The following is a 26,836-nucleotide window of genomic DNA, read 5'->3' on the forward strand; positions in this document are numbered from 1 at the left end:
TAACAAAGGGAAGACAAGTAGCATCCCTTCCCTATGGAAGAATTCCAAGTAGTAAACATAGAAGGAATGAGGGAAATAGATATCCAAAAAATATCTATTAAAATAGCAGAGAATAATTGTCATAAGCTATAAATACTGATAAATGCTAAAATGAGTAGTCAAGAGTTTAGCCAGAAAAAAGGTATCTGTATAGTTCCAAAGTATCTCTCCCAAAATATTTAGTAATTCCAAAGGGAAAATTGAGAAGTTTATGGCATAGACTCTTGGTAGGCACCACCTTAGCCAAAGGATGAAATGCAGCATCACAAGCATGAAGATATTCTAACATCACATGCCTTCTGGTATAATACAACGAGACAGGCACCTCACCTCCACCATATCCTAATAATATAAATTCAATCTAGCTATGAGAAAACATTAAACAGCCCAAACTGAGAAATGTTCTACAAAATAACTTACGAGTATTTTCCAAAAGTGTCGAGGCCATGAAAAACAGAAAAACTGAGGAGCTGTCATAGATTGGAACAGACTGATGAGATATGACAATTAAATGTGTTGTGGGATCCTGAACTGATCCTGATACAGAAAAGGGACATGAGTAGAAGAAAGATGAGTGAAATGTGAATAACTTCTGTACTTTAGTTAATAGTATTATGCCAGGGTTAATTTCCTAGTTTTGATAATTTTTCTATGCTTATGATAAGATGTTAACATGAGGGCCAGCTGGGTAAAAGTACATGAAAATTCTATATATTATTTTTGCCACTTTTCTGAAAGACTAAAATTACCTCAAAATATTTATTGTTAAAAAGCTTCAAATATTACTATGATATTTCATGTTTCCAAAAATATATAGAAAATCCTTAGCAAGTATTGAGTGAATTGCCTTTTTAGGTTTGAATAAAATTAATCAATTAAAATTATATACTGAACTCTTGCTCCATGTTACAGACAGAGCAAATTTCCCATAGGAAGGAAATAAAACACCCCAGCTTAAAATAAGATTCTACCACAGTCCATTCATTCAAAAGTTATCTAGCATCTACAATTTAAAAAAAAGCATACTATGTGAAAATATGCGTAGAAAGCTAATTTAAAATATCAGCAAGTACAATAGGAATTAATAGGTCTCAGGGCACTTGGGTGGCTCAGTCAGTTAAGTGTCTGCCTTCAGCTCAGGTCATGATCCTAGGGTCCTGGGATGGAGGCCCACACTGGGTTCCCTGCAAAGCAGGGAGTCTGCTTCACCCTCTGCCCCTCCCCCAACTCATTCTCTGAATTTCTTTCTCTCTCTCTCTCAAATAAATAAATAAAATCTTTAAAAAAAAAGGAATTGATAGGTCTCATGGATGTCATTCAAAAATGGCTATAAAAATTTTGTTCTCGGGATGCCTGAGTGGCTCAGTTGGTTAAGCACCCGATTCTTGATTTCAACTCAGGTCATGATCTCAGGGCTGTCAAATGGAGCCCTGTGTCAGGCTAGGCACTGGGCATAGAGCCTGCTTAAAATTCTCTCTCTTCCTCTGCCCCTGCCCCTGCTCTCTCTCTTTCTGTCTCACTCTAAAAATTAAAAAAAAAAATTCTTAAATTTTTTCTGCTGCTTTAAATAAAATGACTTTAAAATTTGTGTAAAATTATATTATCAAAAATTATTGTTGTACTCTATGTATATGTCTGGCCATATACAGGGTAATAATACGCAATCATTATTTTTACCAGTTTATACTACTTGAGAGTTTCCACTTGCTAGGAATTTATTTAGAAATACCTTGACATTGTACCTTGCTTTAGTTAGAAAACATCAAGTCAATGACAACAAAAATAACCACCACTGCAGAAGAAAAAAGTAGGACAAAGCTTATTTATTATTAGCTTTTCTTTAATCAATAAACTTAAAAGGGCACAGCAACTTGATTGCTTCTTTTAAGTGGTTTTTGGTTGTTTTTTTTATTTTGTCTAGTGTAGTTCCTGTATGAAGTATATAGGTGGGTTTTATTTTTCAATCCAATCTGTCAGTTTCTGACTTTCGACAGAGGATTTCAGACAATCTGTATTGAATAATACAATTAATCAATTTCCTTCAAATAATAAACATTTTATAATTTGTTGTTCCTTCTTTTTCCATTTTCCTTATTTTTATAACTACTTTTTGAATGTCAAGTTCCTTGCCAATGAAGCATAAAGAAAATGAACCATTTTACATCAATGCATCAGATACTGTGAAGGCTCACATTAAACAGCCTAGAACTCCACCCCTCAATTTATCCAAAAACAAAAGCATCCTCCTTTCAGTGTCCTATTACATGGCTTATTCTATTATTAAATAAAAGAAATAACAGCCTATGTTAATTTATGTATCCCAGGAAAGGCTGAATTTGTTTGTAGCTTTGAGCAAAGGAAAAAAAGGCACAGCTTATATAATAATGTCATCCACTTAAATATCTCTGAAGTTTCATCCACAAAGCGGAAGCAAAGTATCATGGAAGTTGGCAACTCTGCCACTCTCAGCAGTGGGCAATAACTTGGAACTACTGATCTCTCTCCATCTAGCCATTTCCTGGTTCAGTGCATTAGCTGCTGCTGCTGACCTCACAAAAGTCTCCCTCTTTTAGGAACTCCTTTCTGAAATTTCAAAGACTGTCAGACTTCTTTTAAATTATAATTTTTTGTTTGTGTGTCTTAGCAGTCAAATTTGACTGGAAAAAAAAAAATCCCAGTTCCCTGGGAAAATAAAGCCCCTTTGACAACATCTGGTTTTTCTGAGTTGGTAAAGAAAGAAGATTCTTACTTCATTATTTCTCCATTTCACGCTTTGGTACCAAAGACTCTATCAACATTCCTGAAAGAAATTTATCTACTGCGGGCGCCTGGGTGGCTCAGTTGGTTAAGTGACTGCCTTCGGCTCAGGTCATGATCCTGGAGTCCCAGGATCGAGTCCCACATCGGGCTCCCTGCTCAGCAGGGAATCTGCTTCTCCCTCTGACCCTCTTCCCTCTCATGCTATCTCTCATTCTCTCTCTTTCAAATAAATAAATAAAATCTTTAAAAAAAAATTTATCCACTGCTTAGAAAGGATTCAACTTCATCAGAAGCAGGGCCTACACAAAATCATCTTTTTAAGTTTTGTCTAGAAATCATAATATGAAGATTTTCCTCACCACACAAACTGTATCATTAAACTTTGATCAGAAACGTTATTGTGAAAAGAGTCTGTGCTCAAAACAACAGATAGGAATTGATTCAAAGTTTCATTTTCTTAATAGTTATTTTATAAGATCCTCATTCCAAGGTAAATCACTGAATCACATCTCTTCTGAAGCCATTAGAGACATTGAAAAATCATAAGGTTTTTGGCACATTGCTCCATTGTATTAGATATTGGAAACAGACAATTATATGAACTTCCCCCAGCTTTAAAAAAAAAAAAAAAAGTTTCTGGCTAGCTGATATACAGAATGACAAAGCTGTGTCTATTTCTCCCCAAGAGGAAATCTATAGAACTTGTAAATGTTAAAGAAATTTTATGTCTGTCCAGACAAAATTAAACTTGAAATATGGATTTATGACCATTTGCTTACTGCTATACATAAGACACAGTGAGAGAAGCCTTTCCAAACATGATGTCACTGGCTTACTTACAAAGAAAATTGTTCAACAGAAAGTCATGGCTAAGAGTTAAAGTCCAAAGTTCTTTAACACAAGCCTTTCTTCATCTAGTAAAATTAGCAATGTGACATTTGGGAGCTATTTGTTTTCCTATGTGTGTACGATTTTGCACTGGTAGTTGCTATAATCAAAATGCAAAGCTAAAATTTGTATGATTTCAAAAAATGTTACCTAAGAGATTGGTCAATACTTCTCAACTCTCTTTCACCTTTCCCCATCCCCCAGTGTCTCAGCCTTCCCTGGGCCTCTGAGGAATAAGAGTTTCCTAATTTCATCTAATAATTAATTTGCAGTGATAATACAGGCTAAATATTGCAAGCCCTCACTTATTTACACTGAAATGGTAAAGTAGCCAGTGGGAGAAACAATAGAACTACAGTAATCTGGAAGTTCTCAAATCTACTAACATGAATTTGCATATTTCCATGATTAAAAGAACCAAACCTCTCTTTTCTCTTTTGATTTAGATATGCCCCAGCAGTAAAACCATATTTCAATCATTTCTCTTTCTCATTTGTTATTTCCTTAGAATGGTACATCTTCCCTGCCACCCACCCTCCCCATGTTGCCTCACCATGCTGTGAAAGGCCACATACCCAAATGATATTTGTAAATCTATATCCTGGTCACCATATAGTTAAAGAAATGAATAATGGTTTGCTGTCTTTGTCTTCTGTTTAACACCTGCATAGACCCTAATAATAGTAACTTTAAACTACCTGATTTTCTTCCCTAAAGCTCTTAGATTTTCTTCCAAGCATGTAACAGCATATTTCTTTAAAATATAATATTCAAATTAAAAAGTTACCTAAATTAAATATAAATAAAAAGCATGCTTTGAGACATTTTATTTTATCTAAAAGACACCAATTAATGTTAAACTGAGCTACCCATTTTCTTCACTGTTTTATACTTTTTATTCTGTTATTTTGTGCAAACAGTATGTCTAGTTTTTCTGGACATATTAATCTTACATGCAATATATTATGCTGCTCAGCTATACTCCTCATCATTTTACCAACCCAGAATTTCAAATACTTTGTGTGCTAAATAAAGGCATCTTTATTACAATCATTTTCTTTTTTTTTTTTAAGATTTTATTTATTTGAGAGAGAGAGAATGAGAGCCAGAGAGCACAAGAGGGAAGAGGGTCAGAGGGAGAAGCAGACTCCCTGCTGAGCAGGGAGCCCGATATGGGACTCGATCCTGGGACTCCAGGATCGTGGCCTGAGCTGAAGGCAGTTGCTTAACCAACTGAGCCACCCAGGCGCCCTTACAGTCATTTTCTTTTGAGCAGAATTAAAGTTTAGGTTTGGGCTTATTTTCACAGTCTGAATTTCATTTTATTTAAGAAATTGCAATTGCATTTTGCTTGAAAAATGGAGAAAAAATTAATCCTTTATAAAGATTGTTTTTATATCTTACCTATATAAAATGTTTTATACTTTTTATGAAAACTTTCTATCAAATTTTTTAACTTTACATTTCTCTAAATTTTTTAACTTTATATTTACCATGACAGGTATGTTACTGTTTTTTAAATGTATCATTTAAATTGAAATAAGTATCTTATTCCTCTTTGACCTGCTGCCCTGGGATATACTTCAAAAAATAATTTCATGTGCATTATTTCATTTGATATTGACAATAAACTAAAATAGTAACTTTAAACTACCTGATTTTCTTCCCTAAAGCTCTTAAATTTTCTTCCAAGCATGTAACAGCATATTTCTTTAAAATATAATTAATTTGCAGTGATAATACAGGCTATTATCGGAGTGGACCAACCCTTCCAGCTGCCTCCCCCAATTTACCAATTTTACAATTGATGACATAAAATCATTGAGAATAAGGGGCTCTTTTATAGCTATGTATGTAGTGACTAAAAGAGGAGTTAAGACTAATGTTTTTCCCTCTAGAACAGAATGTTCACTTCCCCACACCTCTTTTGTCATTGCATGAGAGAAGGGAAGAAATGGGATTCATTATTCATCAATTGTCCCAGCATATTAAATATCTCTCCAGAGTAAATAATTTAATTATTTTTGATATTTACTTAAATCTACCAATATTACAGGTGCAGGAACTAGAGGAGACATCAGATCCATTTTACAATTTTATGTAAATCTTAACGTATTTCATACATGAAATGAAATCAAAACCATCTACTTTCCTTTTACTCTCCCTAAAGACAAAAACTGTTTTGCATATAAATTATCAAAATTCGATCAAAATCGTTATTTCCCCAGCTTACATATTTGAGTCAGTTGAGATGTTTCAGCCAAAAACATGTCATCGTCTAGATAATTTATTTGATTTAAAGCATGTTATTGATTCTTAAACTGTACAAAACATTGGAGACAAACCCAGATCATTCTAAAAAGGTTTCTAAATTTCTGTTATCGAGTTTTATTCACATTTTGCTTTTTATGATATTTAATAATACTTTGCTTCAATATGCACCTCATTCGCATAGGTCATTTGGTTTCTTTAAATGTTAGAGAAGAATCGTTCTATTAGTTTGCTTAGTTTTGGAGGTGGGATGGATAGTCAGAAGACCTTTATCCTTCTTTGTTACATTCTCTGAGAAAGGCCCACCAGAGGTTAGCAAATTTTTTCTGTAAAGGTCAGTAGTAAATATTTTAGGCTTTGAGGGCAGGAAGGGAAAAAAGAAATATAACATAGGTACCTAGGTGACAATTTAAAAGTAATCATTTACAAATGCAAACACCATTGTTAGCTGTCACTATCTCCACTTCACAGGTGAGGAAGCTGAGGATCAGAGAGTTAAATGATTTGCACAAAATCACAAAGCAAGAAAGCGTCAGGGCCAATACTGAAGTCCTGTTCTATCTGATTCCAAATTACGTCACTCTACCTCCCAAGGAAGGTACCATTAGAAGGACAGGCTGAAAGACTCTGAGTGTGCCTAGTAAATGAAGTCACATCGCTAAGTAGGGATGAAAGACTAACAAGATGTTGATTAAAGGTTTGCTTCTTTGGCAGTAAATATATATATAAGTTTGGAGAAAGCAAGAAATGTACCAGTTGGACTGGGAGAATAGAAGTCTGAAAATGCAAGGAACACAGTTGGGATCAAAGGCACATGCCCTATTGGGGACACATTTGATTCAATTTAAAGAAATAATTTTGATTTTAATACTGACTACCTGAGGCAAACTTGCTTTCAGCCATATATTCATGTTTTGTTACAAAGGACTGTAGAGTAGAAAAAATTAATTTTTAGGGGATTTTCTCCAATTGTTTAGATGCCAGATTCTCTGCAGTCAGTCAAAAAAAAGTTTGATTAAGTAATGGAGGGATGTAATTCCAAATCTGGGATCCAGGACTTGGAACCCAAGGGCAGAATTTAGGCATCAGCTGTGTTGACCCTAGTAGGAGAGCCAGCTTGGATATAGGTTGAGAACAATAATGGCTATGGAAAAGCTATTGCAGGACCATTGGAAAGGAAATGGATCAGGGCATTTTCCATAACAGCATTGAATGGCAGCATCTGTGACATTTAAACGTTCGGCTATTCCAAGGGCTGGTGTGGATTGCAAGACATGATATAAGGTAAATTATTCTAGAGTCTAGATGAAGTCTATTCTACTGCCATATACCCTACATTCTGGGCATATTTGGCCTCTCCCCTAAGTATCCAATGCATCATGGGCTTACCTTTAAGCGCTCTCTGAACAGAATGTTGTCACCAAATCTTCCACCTGATAAACTTTTACTCATTTTCAATGTCAAATCAGATTTTATCTGTTTGATAAAACTGTCTTAGGTACTGTCAGGAAAAGTTCATTGTTTCTCTGTGGTCCCCTAGTACTTTGTCAAAGTCCCCTTAATTCTATGTACCATGTCGTACATACTTAATTGTTCCTATTTTCCCCCCAACTCTCCAGCTATGAATAGGAAATTTGTCTTCATTTTCTAAACTCATCTAAAATGGTATCTTGCCAAAGATAGTCACAAAATGAGCTAGAACTCTTGCCTCACCAATAAATATTTATTAAACAAATTAATAGAATTAGTTAATAAATTAAGTATACAAATATAAGTTGCTTATCTATTACAAAGAACAAACTATTTTACTACCAATTAAATTTAAAGTCAAATACATGGGGGGATGAATAGTCACAAAACCCAGAAACGATTACTCTAAATACCATAATTTTATAATTTTAAAATATAACCAATTAAAACAGTGCCATACATTAATGATTTCTAGTAAATTAAGCAACTTGGGTATTCAACCATGCTGTTTAATTACCTGTGTCCTTAAGTATTACCAATTATGTATCCTCTTTATATGAAAAAATATGGCTGTAAGTCAGTAAGGCATCACTCCTTCTGGACAAGGAAAGTGAGTAGATAATTAGTGAAGGAGATAAAACTGCTTCCTTTGGGATAAGCAAAGTGGCATTCAGCAATACCTGGAGCATGGACTGAGAAATAAGTAATTTTAGGTAAGAGGTTCTTGAACTAGTGACTTGTACAAATTAACACCAAAAAATTTAGGCTAACATATATTTTGGCAGGACGTGAACAGTGCGAGAAACTGAAAAATCCTCAACTAGATTTAATTTAGTTGTAGGACTTTTGCTACAAATGAATTTCCTTTCTCCCAAGTTTTCAACAATACTATAATTATAATCAAATAGGAATGTGGTTATTCTGATTACTCCAGGTGACTAATGTGTCTAAAGAACGAACTTTGTTCAGTGATGCTTATTCAGTTAATCCTTCTTTAATTTTGAGTTCTTCGGTCCTCTTCACGTGTCTAGCAAGATTTTCTCCCTTTCTTAAAGCTCGAAATGTGCAGTTGACCAAAGAAAAGAGGTCTAAAAAATAACATTTTTTTTTGGTTAAAGATTATAAGTTTTCCTTTCTTCCTTGTCATCCTCCTGTATGCTAAATCTTCTGGTTTCTTACTTGACAGTTGAGACAAATGTATTCTTTTCATGATAATGATGTATGAATGAAGAGATAATATTCCTGAAAACTGGTTATTTCCTGATGCTCGGCTAGAACTATGAGATTCTCAGATAGAATTAAACTCTCTGCTCCTCACCCTGGACCAGTGATTCATCAGGCCATCAAGCTTTTGTTGAGCATCTAAAAAGCTTAAGAGCCAGTCCTTTCCAGAACGGAGCAGCATGGTAGCTCATGAGCCGGCATAAGGTAGCAGAAAGCACCAAATATGGGCCGAGGACAATAAAGTTGTAGAATTATATAACCTCTCCAAGAATGTTTGTTTCATCATCTCAAAATAAGAATATTAAGATCGACTTTTTAGGATGTGTTGTGAGAGTTAAATATGATAAATTTTGGAAAACATTTGGTTTGGCAGAGATTACAATTTCTAGCATCCATTTTCTCCTGGGCAAACTACATTCCCCAGACTTCCATGGAGTAAGCTGTGGCCACATACCTATGTTTTGGCCAATAAATTTAACCGGACATATTGAGCATATCTCAAGCAGCCATCTTGAATCATGAGGTAGCTCATGAAGGATAGTAGAGCAGCAATATGGAATAAATCTAGTTCTCTGTTCATGAAGTTTTACTCCCTACTTCTGGACTCCTTCTATGTGCAAGTAATAAAAACTTCTATCTTCATTTTGCATGCTTATTTGTTTGTTTCTTTGTTCCTATACATTCAGCACGACCTAAAACAAATTTATACAACTTCTTAAAACTTCCATAATCTCAGGGTGATTTTAAAAAAACAGAAATAGAAGAAAAGGGGACCAGACTCTCACCTAAATGAAAAAATACTGCAGAGACTAGACAAGCAAGACATTGGTCTTTAAAGAGGCCAAGATGATGATTTGGAGTCATATATGACTGAGATTTTACACAGAGTGGGAGGGAATATATGGTAATATTCATCAGAATAGGGAATGAACAGCAATAAAGCTAATGTGGAAGAAAAGAATAGGTTGGATCTTAGACATACTGAGTTGGGTATGCTGGCATATTATCTTGATGAAAATGTGAACGAAAAAAAGAAAAGAAAGAAAAGGAAAGGAAATGTGAAGCAAATATCACAGTCTTATTTTTTTTAAGATTTTATTTATTTATTTGACAGAGAGAGAGGGAACACAAGCAGGGGGAGTGGGAGAGGGAAAGGCAGGCTTCCCGCTGAGAGGGAGCCCGATGCGGGGCTCAATCCCAGGACCCCGGGATCATGACCTGAGCCGAAGGCAGACGCTTAACAACCGAGCCACCCAGGTACCCCAGTATCACAGTCTTATTCTTCTGCATGGTGTAAACTCAGGTTGTGGTCAATTTCTTGTAATTATTCATTCATTCAAAAGTTTTTCTTAAGCATCTATTTTGTACCAGACACCATTTGGGGCCTTTGGGATATACTAGTATTCTTGTCCTCAAGAAGGCTCACTGTCATAAACAAAGCACATTTAATTTTCTTCTAGGGCATGAAGAAGGTAACTTCATTTTACAGAATCCTTCATTGTTATGGTAACACAGTAATTGCATTGATACCTTATCATTATCCAATATCTTAGCCAAAACTTTACTTTTTAATGTAATTTCATTTTTATTGTGTGATACCATGAAGGAGCCAGTTGCTTAACCTTGAAATTTTCAAAATGAAAGAGTTATAGAAATAAGTTTCAGGACAGAAACTAAAGGAAAATAGTCTTACACATTCCACTGATTTTAAGCAATAATTTCCTGAGTAAAATCTGGAGCAGCACTTTGAAATTGTAGACATTAATAAAGCCTATTTCTTCCACTTGCTAGCAATTTGGAGAGTGTACCTGTATTATTGCAAGCATAAATTCAGCTACAGAACCATGTAAACAGCTCTGTTAATATTTATTACCTCCTTTCTTTGTTTCATGAGGTTTCAGCAAAGGTCCTTATTTTGGCCATGGGAAAAAAATATTTAAATCCATATAATTTTGAGATTTCTGAAATGTAAGTCATTATTCTTCTGTATAATGCATACATTCATGTTGCTTTTATTGATTTATGTTGGTTCTATTAATCACTTCCAACAATTTTTATATTTTTTAACTATTTTAGTTACGCAGAGCTCTTCAAATCGAGAATCAGTAACACTTCGTTGCTGTGATTGTATAACAGAAATATTAAAATATACTTTAGAACTAGCTTCTGACTAGATAAATGGTTTTGAACCAAGTCATAAACTTCAGATGACTGAGCAGCTCAGTTCACTAAAATATTTATGTCTGGCTTTAAACATTCCATAACAATACCAACTTTGATTCCCTGAAATCTTCTAACATTTTAAAGGCTTATGTACCAGCTGCTTTGGGAGACTTTCAGTAAACTTTTTTTTATAACTACCTAAGTGGCTTATTTTACACACAAACTATAGGTCACATATTCACATGTATTGACATAACACTGCCAATGCACTACTAAATTGCCTATCGTGGGTTTAAATAATTAGGAGGAAAGCATTAGTTTAAACCTTAAGATCAATAGGCCATATTCACTGATTCAAATTGGCTGCCAATTTCATCATTTTTTGAAGGACATCACGTGAGCTTGAGTGTATTAATTTTAATCACGATACGTGCCATTTATAGGGCAAACTTAATGCTTTTCAAAAGGCTTCATTGTTTTCAACCCTACAACATTGTGTGAGGTAACAAAGAAAGCCAACAGTCACGGATGTAAATGAAAACTTGATTTTTTTAATGTAAAAGTCCTCTTCACCATATTTTACGTTACTTACAGAAATAGGTGTGTGAGACCTGCCATTTTGTATTTAAAATGTTTTCTTGCATATATTATTTATGTTATAATGTTCAGCTATGCTTACCTGACATGTTCATTCAGCAGCTAGTGGCTATAAAACACATATATAAAATATGCATAGGTAATATTAATTTTTAAAAAAAACTTCAAGAAACAGTATCACAAGTTATGAATCATTAATTTATATACATATGTGTTTAAGATTGATTTGTTTTTAAATAATTTACTGAATTTGAGGAGGCTTGGTTATGGTAGACTAGATTCTGCACTTAATGAAGTCTGAAAACAGATCAGCAGCCTGAGTCAGGCCCAGGTCAAAGTGGCAAATACCAGGGAAGGCATAAGATGAAGGGCTGGACACTTGGTCCAAGTCCCAGCTTTGCTCAAGGTTATTCAGCTACTAAATGGCAGTCTTTCCATAGTTAAGAGTATGAGTTTCCTTCTTTGAAAATATATTCTTGCTGGTATCACTGGAAAAATACGGGACTCAGATATGGATCATTTATGTCAAAGCACTTCACATTTCAAGCGCATGGAAAAATGTAAGTTATTAATACTCCTGCTCTGTTGTTGCCACATTTTTATGGATCACTGGAAAGTAATCATATGCCATATGTTCCAGAAAAGACATTCAAGCTCCTCTCTACTCATTACCTTGTGATCTTAATTTCCTCATCCGTGACATTTGACCTAATTTATCTTCTGTCCACACATCGCTGGTCTGTCCTTAGAGTACTTGCCCAGAAGATGACAAGTTAGTTGACTCTGATGCTCAAATAGTGATTCTAACCCAAAACTTCAGTTCTGAGAATTTGGATGTTACTCCCTGAGCTGATCCCTGCAATACAATCTCTAGCATCCCATCAAGGAAATAACAAATATACTTAAAAATGGAGATGGAACTGGCAACCCAGCTGTGATTCCCCATCTCCACTTGTCTTTTTCTACCTTCCTCTTCTATTACTGATAGAAGCTACACTTCTACTGCCATATTCTTTAACACAGTTCTGTGCTTTAGTTAAAACTTAAGGAAATTAAGACATTCATAAATTCTGAAGACATTCTACTCATTATTTGTCTCATTACTTCTGTTTTTTTTTTTAAATAATAATAATCATTTCAAGGAATTAACCAACAGTGTTAAAAGACATTTGGTTAACTTTATGTTTATTAGGAATGCGACTTTGCCCAACTTTCTTTTTCCACATCTTTGTGGTTGATAAAATATCAGAATTTGACGTTCCACTCAAACTGTGAGATCTTACATTTTTCAAGATGCTTCTTTTCAGGCTCCCTCTGAAGGATGGGTCCATCAGTTAATTGTTTAAAAAGTTAATTAACATTGATATAAACACTTAATCAAATAATCTTTTCAGTTACATGTTATTGTTCCCTAACACTGTATCTTTTTTAATGTCACTTTTTTTCCTCAACTTTTTTCCTACTCTTTTTCTGAAACAAGAATCTTTTCAAATTCATTCCAGTGCCTCTATTATTATCACTTTCCTTAGGCCTTGTATTCAAGATGGCAATAACTATTTAAAAATAATAAATGTACAGTATATAAAACATTTTCCTTATTTTTTAAATGTATTTTTTTAAAGATTTATTTATTTATTTATTTATTTGAGAGAGAGAATGAGATAGAGAGAGAGCATGAGAGGGGAGAGGGTCAGAGGGAGAAGCAGACTCCCCGCCAAGCAGGGAGCCCGATGTGGGACTCGATCCCGGGACTTCAGGATCATGACCTGAGCTGAAGGCAGTCGCTTAACCAACTGAGCCACCCAGGCGCCCAAAACATTTTTCCTTATTAGCACTAAAATAATTTGGGAATGCTGACAGATGATGAAAGGCCGATTTGCAAATTATCAGACATTTCTATGATCACATTCTTTACATAAGCATATTATGTTTGCTATAACTCTATTTCAAGAGAGTCAAAACTACTCATTCAATCTTTTTATAACACAGTTATGGAACACTTGCTAGTTTTACGGAGCTGTACTACATTGGGACAAAACTGCAAAATATGACCTTTGCCATTGGAGAATATACAATATACAAATACACTCACTCATGTTGGCTACAGTAACTATGACATTTTGTTCACTACTTCTTTACAAAGTGCCTGATACATAGTAAATACTCAGTAAAGATTTTGAATCAGTAAACTCACAAATGATGTAACCAAAAGAGTGGGGTTAATTGTATATGTTCCACAAAGAAAGAAAAAGGAGATGGTTACGTGAGTTGGAGCCAAGAAATCCTACATGGAGAAGATGAGACACATAGATAGTATTTGTCTAGGTGTAAAATCGCAAAACGCATTACAAGTGGAAATTGTTTCAGAATGTTGGAAGATGGCAAAGTATTTCTATGGCTGTTTATGTTAGCCAGTGAAGTTTTCACTCCCCAGACCCTTACCCCAACAAAATTCTGAAAATCCTCTCTTATACCCCATTTACCCCTGCTTCCCCTCTCCTGGACTTTCCACTTCACTCTCTGGAATTCACAGCCAAATTCCTTCTATCCCTAACAGCTTCCCTGAATGTTCCCTTCACATTCGTACCGTAACCTAGCTGGCTTTCTCATGAACATATTGTTACATAGAAACCCTCTCAAGTGGTCCTGATTTTCTCCCCTCATCACTCATACCACTGAGCTTAGAGGCAAGACAAAAATCAACCTTGTTCCACATGCTACTTCTAGTTCTTCTTTGAGGAAAAGAAAAAAGAAAAAAGAAAGGCAAAGAAAAAGAAAAAAAGAAAAGAAAAAGCTTTTAATCTAATGTCTTTATATCATATTACTACAACCTCTCCTTGTTGCAATCATTTACAGACACCTTGGGTCACATCTATGAAGATCTTTGGCTCAAATGTCACAGTTGCTTTATTTGGCAAAGTTCTCATAATTCTTAGTGATTCTAATATTCACACAGATTATATATCCAGTATGCTGGGTTCTGAGCTCACTAAATGTCTTCTAATAAAACAGTTCTTCACTTCTTAGCTTCTCACTCTCATTATTATACCCTGTACTTTGTCATTAAGAACAAAGTTAATATCTTCATAGTCCCAATTTCTATTATTCTATGTTCTCCTCACTGTCTAATCCTTCTCAGTGTCTTTTCTGATTGATCCTCGTATTCTTGACTTCTAGATGCCAAAATGCCCACCCAGAGCTTGGTCCTCATATATATTATTTCATCTCTGTATTCTCACTCTTCTGGTGATTTCACCCAATCTCAGTTTTTAATACTACTCCAAATGTTACAATCATATATCCAAAAGTCTTGACACTTTTACATGAACATCTGATATTTCAGTATCAACATGTCCACAAGACTCATGATATTTTTTTCATCCAGACTTTTTCCTCCTCCAATGTTTCCTGTCTAAATAAATGTGGTCTAAATCTTTCCAGTTGCTTAGCCAAAAATAGTGCAGGTATTCTTGATTGTTCCCTTGAACTTTTTATTCAGCTATTAAACTCCATGTTCAAACTATACTGCTTATTTATATATTAATATATATTATCATAAATAATTATATATAAATAGTATAGTTATATTATTTTATAATTATATTATTTATATATTTTATAACTATATATATTCCAAAAACTGTTCCTCTATTGCTACTATCCTGATCTAAGACATCTTTCATCTAGACTATTCAAATAGTTCCTAAGTGGTATCTCTGTTCCTGCCTTCACTGCTCTGCTCTGTAGACTAGTATCCAGAATGATCGTTTCAAAATTTAAGCCAGATCGTGTTATGACTCTGCTTTAAGAAATCTAATTTTTTTCCTATTAGAATAAAAACCAAATTCCTTATAAAAACCTATAAGGCCCTGAATTTTTCTGTTTTCCTATTATTTATATGACTTAGTCAACTAACAGACCTCTGCGCACTCCATTCCTACCAAAGTGAATTTGTGGCTGTTCCTCAACCATGCCAGGCCCATTTCTACCTCAGGGCCTTTGGATTTGCTGCGTTTTTTTGTTTTGTTTGGGTTTTTTTTTGGCCTGTAACACTACTTCCCTAGATATCCACATGTCTCACTCTTAACAAGTTGTGCCAGGCTTCAGGCATCTGCTCAAAAGCCTCCTGAAGATATCTCATCTTCTCCATGAGAACTTGCTTACCAACTATCTGAAACTCCACTGTCCTAGAATTTCTTAATCCCCTTCCCTGTTATTTATTTCTTCATAGAATTTATATGACATATAAATTATTTATTAATTTTTTTTTCTTCCCAGTTGAAATGTAAGCATTTTGATGGAAGGAATTTTTACCTATTTTTTCTCCTGCTATATCCCCAGTAACTAATACAGAAAGTGATACAAATATATAGTTCAGTGTGGCTAAGGAAAATTTCTATTCTGCTCCCAGGTAGAGTTTCTTCTTTTCCTTCCTTCCTTGCCTCCCTGTTTTACCTGCCCATCCACCTGCCTGCCTGCCTGCCTTTCGTCATCTTCTTCTTTCTTCTCATTCTCCTCCTTTTTTCATTTTTTAAATTGTTTTTTTGTGATTCTTCTTCAATGTGTCCTCCTCTCTTGCTCTTTCTGGGCCCACTGTATACTCTGTCTAGAGGCATATTCTTTGCATCAGTATTCTTATATCTATTTGCAGAATAATCTCAATATTTACTGTTTTGCTGAGGAGGATACACTTTCTTCCAATGACAATTATAAAAATTTTGCCACAAATTTTATTGACCACCTAGAATAGCTCTTATAATTGCATGATGCTTTGGCACTTATTTTCCTGTTTAATTTGAATTCATATTTCCTTGTACATACTTCCTTATCATCCCTGATAGAACCATTCTCTCAGGGACACTCCTCATCTTTTCTAAGACACTGGACAATACCACATTTTATTACTATCACAGGTGAGTTTTTTTACTTATAATATACTTGATTCTTTATGGCTCAATTCCACTGGAAAAAGTGTTTAATACCTAGTTGGAACCATTCTTGCATTTACCTGTATTATTCAATAATTGTACATTGATACTATTAAGGAGTATGTATATCAGTCTCTAGTACTTAGCACCATACCAAACACATAATAAGCACCTCAAAAATATTTGTTGAACTATCCTGTGGAAAGTAAGAAATGTGGAGTTTCTGTTACCACTAACGGTTGACTATGTAATTGAGGTCAACATTCCCTCTAAGAGCAATTAGAAAAGATGTACAAAAAAAAAAAAAAAAAAAGGCAGGATTAAGTGCATGAGAATATTGAGTACCAGGGAACTGAACCAGAGAGCTTGAGCCCTGTTCTTCTATGGGGGCATATGCTAATTCAGGAGGGTGAAGTTGACAGGTCAAGAAGTTGAGCAATTTCTTGCCTAATCATAGGACTAAGCCAACAGAAGAAGGTTGTATAAAGCCTGTTGATGTGGGCAGAGATACCATGGGGAACAGACTAGACTGGCCATATCACAAAAGTAATTATTCATGTTGGCTTTTCATTGTAAGGAGAAAATTATTTTTCCTTTTTTCTTCTGTTCTTTTCTTTTTAGTGTATCTATATGAAAAGATAGATGTTAGTTGGGCCTGTTGTGGTAATCATTTCATAATATATGTAAATCAAACCATCATGTTATATATCTTAAACTTACACAAGAAAATATTTCTATTATTTCTCAATAAAACTGGGGGAAAAAAGCCACAAAAGGGCACATTCTATATCATTCTATTTAGTGAATTTTCAAATATCAGACAAAACTAAATTGTAGTGTTTAGGAATGCAATCAAAAAAATAATAACTAAAAATCAAAATTGTGTTATCTTCATGGGTAGGATTGGAGAGAGATGCCAAGGTAGCATGAGAGAGACTTCTAACATGCAGATAAATTTTTAGTTTCTGAATTGATGGTTACAACAGTGTTTGCCTTGTAACATTTTTGTTTTGTGAATGCTTTATATATCACCTCAAATAATTATTTATGAAAAAGAAAAGGAGGAGCCAATGGAATATGTTATTAAATGCAATTATATATTGTAGAGACCAAGAATAGCAACCTATTTAAAAGACCATTAAAAATGCCTAGATAATCATGAGAGTATGATCCTTGTTTTCTGGACTTTATTCTTTTCATGAGGAAGAAGGAAGCAAGCAAGCAAGGAAAACATATTCCTGTGTCTAGTGATCTTAGTCGCCAAGTGTGGCATGAGAATGGGAAAATATGTTATATTCAGAAATGTGTTAAAACTGTCAAAAAAGATATGAGCTACATTGTGAAACAGATGTTATAATTCTGTGTTTTGTTATGGTGATGAAATTGCTTTCTCCCTTAAAAATAGAATATTTCAAAGAAATGATTTGTGTGTGGGAGGGGGGGAGACTGTGGTGGACCATCTTGAAACCAACACAGTTAAGAACATGTTTCCTGTGTTTGCACCCCCACACTGACCCACACCAACTTTGCAAACTACTTTTTTTTTTTTTTTTTTATAAATTCTGTGCCTCTAGGGGCCCCTGAGTGTTGCAGTCAGTTAAGCATCTGACTCTTGGTTTTGGTTCAGGTCATGATCTCAGGGTAATGAGATCAAGGTATGCCTGGCTCCATGCTCAGCATAGAGTCTGCTTAAAACTGTCTCTCCCAATAAGTCAATCAGAGAAAGACATGTATCATACAATCTTACTAATATGAGGAATTCTTAATCTCAGGAAACAAACTGAGGGTTGCTGGAGTGGTGGGGGGGTAGGAGGGATGGGGTGGCTGGGTGATAGACCTTGGGGAGAGTATGTGCTACGGTGAGCGCTGTGAATTGTGTAAGACTGTTGAATCACAGACCTGTACCTCTGAAACAAATAATACATTATATGTTAAAAAAAAAAAAAGAAGAAGAAGGTAGCAGGAGGGGAAGAATGAAGGGGAGTAAGTCGGAGGGGGAGACAAACCATGAGAGACGATGGACTCTGAAAAACAAACTGAGGGTTCTAGAGGGGAGGGTGGTGGGGGGATGGGTTAGCCTGGTGATGGGTATTAAAGAGGGCACGTTCTGCGTGGAGCACTGGGTGTTATACACAAACAATGAATCATGGAACACTGCATCAAAAACTAATGATGGATTGTATGGTGACTAACATAACAGAATTAAAAAAAAAATCTCTCCCTCTTCCTCTGCCCTCCCCCTACCTCTAAAATAAATACATTAATCTTAAAAAAATTCTGTGCCTGTATTTTAAATATGAAACCGTTTCCCTGAAATGACCTGCATGGCATTTTGGTGTCATCCAAATTGTGTATTCCACAAAAAAGGCTGTCAAAACCAGGCAGGAGTCACAGATTTGTTAGATACTCCTTTCTGAAGCCAGAAGTGTGGCTGACACAACAGGCTATAATCCATATATTTTACCCCCGAAGACCACGTGTTCACCAATAGCTAGAACATAAAAATTTGAAGAAAAATATGCATATATTACTTAACTGGTCCTTCCCTTGATTCAAACTCCCAAGTATTATCACTTAAAAATAATTTTATGTGTATTTAAAGTTGGTATCATTATAGAGTAAAATACAGTGGCCATAAAAACTCACTGATTATTCTTATCTCAATTTCCTTCTGCAGTTGTGAAAAATAATATTGCTTTTAGGTAATTCATGTCACAATCACAGCAAGATATCTAAGTCCTTAATTTTCACTTCTTCTGGCATAGCAGAACTTTAATAATATGAGATAAATAATAATCTTTATTTTTTATTTATTTTTATAAAGATTTTATTTATTCATTTGAGAGAGAGAGAGAGAGAGAGAGAGAGAGGCAGGGAGAGGCAGAGGGAGAATGAGAAGCAGACTCCCTGCTGAGCTGGGAGCCGGACATGGGGCTCGATCCCAAGACCTGGAGATCATGACCTGAGCCAAAGGCAGACGCTTAACCATCTGAGCTACCCAGGAGCCCCGATAAATAATAATCTTTAAATGTTGTTATGCCTCTAATATAAGTCATGTATAGATGAAACTTATTCTCTTCTCACTCACAACAAAAGCACAGTAAATATCCTATGTGGAAAATTTACAATGATTTACACAGATACTCCATCCTTAAAGAGGGGGAACATAAATCTCTGTTCTAAGTGTGGGCTATATATAGTGGCTTTCTTCCAAAACATACAGTATGGGAAAGGAGGGAAAAAAGGCATATTTTATAGTAGAGAAACTGGTAAATGCTAGCCCAACCAGCTTATTATGGTTAATATCTATAGTCATATTGATATGCACCATTGATTTGATGTAATGAGAATGGCACTTCATCTTTGTGGTCTTCCTTCCAAAAACATATGCTCTAGTCTAACCATGAGAAAAATGTTTAGAAAATTCCCCATTGAGAGATATTCTACAAAATCCCTGACCAGTCATCCTTAAAATTGTCAAGGTTATCAGAAAAAAAGAACACCTGAAGATAACACATCACAACCAAGATAAGCCTAATGAGACATGATGAGTAAATGTAATGTGGTATCCTAAATAGAATTCTCAAACAGAAAAAAGAGATTAGAGAAAAACTGAGGAAATCTGAAGAAACTATAGATTAATAATAAAATATTAACAGTAATTAATAAGAATGTATCAATATTTGCCCATTAAATGTGACAAGGATACTATATTAATATAAGATGTCAGTAACAGGAGAAACTTGGTTTAGGGTATTCAAGAATTCTTTGAACTACTTTTACAATAATTCTGAAAGCCAAAAACTGTTCTAAAGTTAAAAGTTTATTTTAAAAATAGGTATGGTTTATCCTAAGCCCAGACTAATTATGACAAAAGGTCTAGAGATAGGCATATGAAGGATATGTTCTTTGAATATCTGAAGATAAGATTATTTGAGGATATGTTATGTTTGAGGAATCACCAATATATCCAAAGGAGAGTTCCAGGATAAAATTAATAAATTAGGAGTGATATTTAAAATAGAGGTCATTATCCGAGATACAGAATTTGAAATTCAGAGTACAGTAGAATTGGGGTTAAGTGAGAAAACAAAGGAGCTCAGTGAGCAAAGAATAGAAGGTGACTGACAAAGCCTATAAATTGCTTTCATTGGGCCAGCAGAAGGAAGAAGAGAGACTCTGGACAAGTCCAGAGAAAGAAGGAAAAAAAGGTGTAACTAGAGTGATGCAGAGACACATAAGGCAAGATAGAAGAGAGATTTAAGAACAAGAGAATGCTAGTCTCTGTCATGAAATGAGTGAGCAAATAGTTATAAGGATTACAAAAAGCTGGTAATACAAAGATCATTAGATGCTCAGTTGATGGGTAGAGTGGAAGCTTGAGGCGAGGAACTGAGGAGAATAAAGAAAATGGGAGAAATTGGACAGTGATTTAGTGAAGTGGTGTCTTAGCTGATGCTACTTTAATGAAATATCATGGATTAGGTGGCCTAAACAACAGACATTTCTCACAGTTCTGGAGACTGGGAGATCAAAAATTGAGAAGCTGGCAGATTCACTGTCTGGCTGAATCTTCTTGCTGTATATTCACATGGAAGAGAGATCTTGTGTCTCTTCTTCTTTTTATAAAACAATAATCCCATATTAGAGCCTATTCTCATGACTTAATCTAACCCTAATGAACTCCCAAAGTTGCCTTATCTCCAAAAGCCATCATCTTGAAGATTAGAACTTCAACATATGAACTTTAGAAAGACAAAAACTTCAGTTCATAGCAAGTGCTTTGTCAAATATAATTTGAACTTTTCCTATTCAGAGAGTATCATGGACCAGCTGCATCATCATCACCTGGGAGCCTGTTAGAAATGTGAAAATTCAGGCCCATTCCAGACATACTTAATCAGGATGTGCATTTTAGCAAGATGCTCTGGTGATATCAATGCACTTCACAGTTTGAGAAACACAAGGTCATACTATTATGTCAAGAAGTTTAATAATATCAAGGTAGGAAAAAATAGTTTAAGTGGAAAATGGATGATAGAATTTTTTTTTCATTAGAATAGAAGACCCATGAGAATATCTGTAGATGAGAGGAAGAAACAAGTGGGGAGGAAAAGACATAAAAGAAATAAACACGGGGAATAAAGTACTGCCCACGATATTACTCATTATAACTGTTCCTTCCCATTTTTATTCAATTTTCTCATGCTTGCTTCTTCTCCCTGAGGCTGTGTCATTTACAATAAGAGGAAGTGGAGATTCTGATGGAAAGGGGTATTCAGCAAATCTCTTGGCCTAGGGTCATTCAAGGTCTTCTGTAAATTTTCTGAAACTTTGACTTCTCTTTCACTGTCCTGAAAGTAAGGACCCTGAGCAAGTGTCTGCATAAGGTTTTAAAAGTTCAATAAAAAAAAGTTTTCTAACTTTGAAGACACCTAGTTAGTATTAAGTAGGTATTAAAAAGACAGCTATTCCATTTGAACTTCCCTCACAGAATGTACTTTACAATCTGACTTTCCCAACTAATTGTAATTTTTTTATGAATCTCCAGAGACTGACAGACCTGTCCTAATCTGCTAATTAGGAGGTCAGCAAAGTGCCTCTAGGTTTTTTTGGAGTACCTTCCCTAAGGAAATATTTAGTACCAAGTGTTTCTCTTTGAATGAAATGAATGAATGAAATCTCTTTGAATCTGTAAATAAATTTTAATGAACAAGACATTATTCATAATGCTCCTATGGAGACCTGATGAGCACTAAGATAGTTTTTTAAAACGCACATTTTCATTGATATCCGTTGACAGTGTAGAGATAGGACCAAGAATCTCTGCACTGAGACCTTGGAAATCAAAGTTATCAGAATAATCCTATGAATTTGGCCTTTTTATTTCTTCTCTTCCAGTCAATGTTTTTGTCCTAAAATAAGGAGATTGAACTAAATATGAATTAGCAAACTGGGAGTCCTGAGATCAGATGTGCCTCACATGAGTATTTTAACTTGCAGTCTTTTACATTTGAGTGAAGATTTAAAATAGGTAGATTTAACTCAATAATCTGAATTCCAGGATTTTTTGAAACATTGTAAAATATGGTGTTATCTGCTTCATTTTTGCACATGACAATAATCAGCCGAAATTGATTAGAACCACAGAGGAGGTTTGATGATGCACTGCTCAGATAGTCTCTCCAGAGCCAACATAACCCTCCCTACACCCCCACACCTATTCATGCTGCACCCAAATTCTACTGGGAATATCAACTGCTGGCAGCTCATAATTGTGTTTATCGTTGAGAATTACCCTTGACTGAGGCCTGGATACTTTTCTTCAATCAAGGACAACTCTGAAGGATCATCCCAGCTCTCCAGCTCCACTTGGGATCAGATAAGGTCTTTATTCAAACTTGCCTTCCTTACTTTCTTAGAAATGCATCTCCTCAGAGCACATCCCAGTAAGCCTACAGTCATTGTCTTCCTCAAAGTCTGTTTCCAGGGACACAATGTAAGGCATGGGTCTCCAATTTGCCCAAATTGCCACCACTCACTAATTTTTCCTCGGGGATAAAAGCTAAAGTTCCATTCCAGTATTTATCAACACTCTCCCACTGTTGTTTACCTCATAGTAAAGCACGATTTACCTGTACTCATATTTCTATCACATTTGGGAAAACTAAAGACAAGAGGGCCAAAGGACTCAATATTCATTCTTTATTCATGCCTCCCTAGAAGTTAGAATTTATGAACTCAGGACTGGATGTTTTTCTAAGATCCTTTCCTGGACCAATACTCTGTGGTATAAGATCCCATGTCATTTTTCTATTGCAAGGAAGAGCAATTTTAGTACAAAAAAGTGACTGTAACTGTGAAATTCCAAGACTCAGAAAGAGACCACCACCCACTCTAGCAAAGAGCAGAGTCAAGGCTTAGCAGTAGCACCAAGCACCATTAAGAATAAACACAGGGAATAGTCTACGTGAGAGTTGTTTCAGGACTAACTATACAGTGCAGCTGGAACATGTTTTTGCCCTTTCTTCTAGATTATATAATGACCAGCCCAAAAGAACAAATGACCTAGCAATATATTCCCAGGATAGAGACCCTTGCTATCTCCAGTAAGTAGGTCTGTAGCCCATTAGCACTTATCAACAGCTTTACAAATAACTTTCAAACACGAATGCTCATTTCGACAACAGCCCTGTCAAGAAGATATTTTTAGCCTCATTTACAGATGAAAAAATCAGAAGTTGGAAGAAAGCAAGTCTTTTGCGTACTTGGTAAATACAGAGCAGGGGCTGTGTATGCAGATTCCAAACTTAGACTATTTGACTTCTTTTCAGTCATGGAAAATATAATCCATGAGATCTTAGTGTTTATCAGAATCTCTCTGGAGTTGGCAGAATTTTCCACACTCGGTGTCAATAACTAGATGACCAAACTAACATAATGGCAAATCTTGTACTTTATGCTTTCATTTCTCCTCTACATATCTAGTCTAGTACACAGAGAAGTTTGATTGGCCACATAAGATTTGCTTTGTAAACTCTACAGTACTGTTTCAATATAAAGTATTATCATTACCACCATTTCTAATCAGTTCAAAATAGATAAATAAAAGTCAGCTCCAAGAATAATTTATTCTAGGAGTGAACTCATTGCCTGGAAACAGTAACATATTCCCTGTATCTTCAGCAAGATTTACAGGAAAAAAATTGGACCAAAAAAGCAATTAAGAAGAAACTCTCTGTACAATAAAACACGTATATAATTATTTTGAGTATTTCCAATTGAATATCTATGTATGCATTATGTATACATATATATTATGCAATATATATGTATTTGGATGCACAAGCCATATTACTCAGTGCTACCCTGAAAAATGTTTATCACAGTTTTATTCAGAGCAGTGAAAAACATAAAATGATCTAAATGTTCGACATAAGAGAATCAGTTTGGTAGATTACGTCACACCCACAAAATGGATTGTCATGTAGCCCTTAAAATTATAATTATGAATAAAACTTCATGACACAAGCAAAGAGAAAATGGTAGGAGAAAAAAAGCAGGATGCAATTTGTGCAAACTATGTGATTTCAACTTGTTCAAAGAACAATTCATATAAAGCTGGAAAGAAATGTCCTTATATAATGTACTCTTAGAACCTTGGTATCCTTACCTTTAAAGTATTATAATAACCTATTTCATAGGGCTGCTGAGAACCAAATGAGCCAGGGAAGCAATATAGCACAGTGGATGTATCTTCAGAGTCCTAACAGGAAACAGATGGCACTCTCAAATTGGGTAATTGGAGATAATTTGATAAAGGAACTATTTACCAAAATGTGGCAAGGGTATAAGAAACCACCAAGGAAAAGTGAAGGAATATAGGACTTGTAAAAATTAGAGAACAAAAATCTCTCCTGACTATGAGGGGGCAGCTTCCAAATCCCAGAAGCAAAGATATCCATATGAAAAGGATTGGTCCATAGAAGCTTTGACCTTCTGTTGGGGATGGCAGCCAGCCTATTGCAACCCAACAGAAAGGAAGCCAGGATATTAAGTACCCCAACAGGCCTCTCTTCCTTCCTTCCATGAAGCCATATAGCTCTGCCTTCAGGGACAAACATGATGAAGAAGTGGGGGAAGGGAACCTGGGAGGAAGGATGGAACTTATTTCACAGTTTTCTTTCTTTTTTATTGCCCTTTTGCAGCCATTTCTGTCCTTCAACCAGTGAAAATGTGTGTCCCCTACACAGGGATCATACAAAGTCGCATCAACTACTTCATCCATGTGAGATCTGTTGTTTGAGATCCAAGGTGAAGGATAAATTAGTCTGAAAGCTTATAGATGCTTATACTGGAAGAAACCCTATGGACAGAAAGGTAATTTTATATCTGAAATATGGTATCTACCCCTGGAAGTGTTCCTGTATAATCAGTGTGCTACCAGTTGTTCTTAAAAAAGATGGGGGGGGGTGGAAATGATGAGGGGACGTGAGGGGAAGAGAGGAGTGAGCTGCTCTAACACCCCCCACAGGACTGGAGTGGGATGGCTCATTTCCTTGACCTGAGGCCTCAGGTCCTGCCAGGCAGCCCTACCTACTCAGCTCTCTCAGTTTCCAGGTTCCAGTAACCATTCTCTCTTATCTTCTCAGCCCTAGTGATGACATGCACTATCTCTTATGGGTTTCCAAACACCCTGCCCAGATGACAGGACATAGACGTTTTATTAAACTCTCCTCAAATTACCCAATTTGAGCTTAACATCTATTTTCTAGTACTGACTGATAGAATAATTAGAACTGAGCCATGGCCTCAGGGAAGATATTGTCACAATAAAGCCCTGGGACTGAGTTACTTATATAATTGAGGAGTAGAGGGATAATCCCTTTGGCAGAAGGAAATGAGTAATGGGTAATCCATGGCAGGTAGTAGTATTACAGTAATACAAATAATTTAAATTACCACTGTGGGTGGCTTATTATCTCAGCCTGTTCGGCTGCCACCACAAAATACTACAAGCTGGATGTTAAACTTCTCACAGTTCTGGAAACTGGAAGTTCATGATCAAAGTCTCCACGTGGTCGGTTTCTAGTGACAGCTCTCTTCCTGCCTTGTAGACAGCCACTTCTTGCCATGTGCTCACATGGCTTTTCCTCGGCTTGTACATGTGGAAAGACAATGAGTTCTGGTCACTTTTCCTTTTCTTATAAGGGCACTGGCTCTACTGGGTTAAGGTTTATGATCTCATTTAACCTTTATCACCTCCTCATAGGCCTTATCTCCAAGTACAGTCACATTAGGTGTTAGAGCTCCAACATATGAATTTGGGGAGGATACAAGCTGTGAGATATCAGAAAATATACACATTGGTCTCTGCCCCCAAAGCTAAAATCTTTATAATTTCCTAAGTGATCAGTACACTGGGAGCATCTCTTGTTCTAATATTTGTTTTTGACCCCATCCCTGACATAGGGCTCCTAAAACCCTCATAAATTTATAAGTAATAAAAGCATTAGGAGCATCTTTTGTTCTATTGAGGTGACTCTGGGTGGGTTCCTGGAGAGAAGCTGGTCACCAGAAAGACCACAAACCATGAGTAACACCATGGAATTTTTGCCCCTCCCCCATCCTCCAGAAAAGGGAGAACGTCTGGAAATGGAGTTCATAATCGATCATACCTAGGTGAGGAAGCCTACATAAAAGCCCAAAAGTACGAGGCCTGGAGAGCTTTCAGGTTGACAAACAAGCACATTTTCATACCAGAAGGGTGATGCGCCCCAATTCTACTGGGACAGGAGCTCCTGAGCTTACAACCCTCCCAGACCTCACCCTATGTATCTTTTCATCAGGTTGTTTATCTGTGTCATTTACCATATCCATTAATAAACTGGTGAAAATAAGTAAGTGTTTTCCAGAGTTCTTGGTGTTACTTTAGCAAAGTAATCAAACCCAAGGAAGGGGATTATTGGAACCTCTGACCTGGTCAGAAGCACAAG

This window comes from Zalophus californianus, chromosome 1 (genome assembly GCF_009762305.2).
Source record: "Zalophus californianus isolate mZalCal1 chromosome 1, mZalCal1.pri.v2, whole genome shotgun sequence".
In the NCBI taxonomy this organism is placed as follows: Eukaryota; Metazoa; Chordata; class Mammalia; order Carnivora; family Otariidae; genus Zalophus; species Zalophus californianus.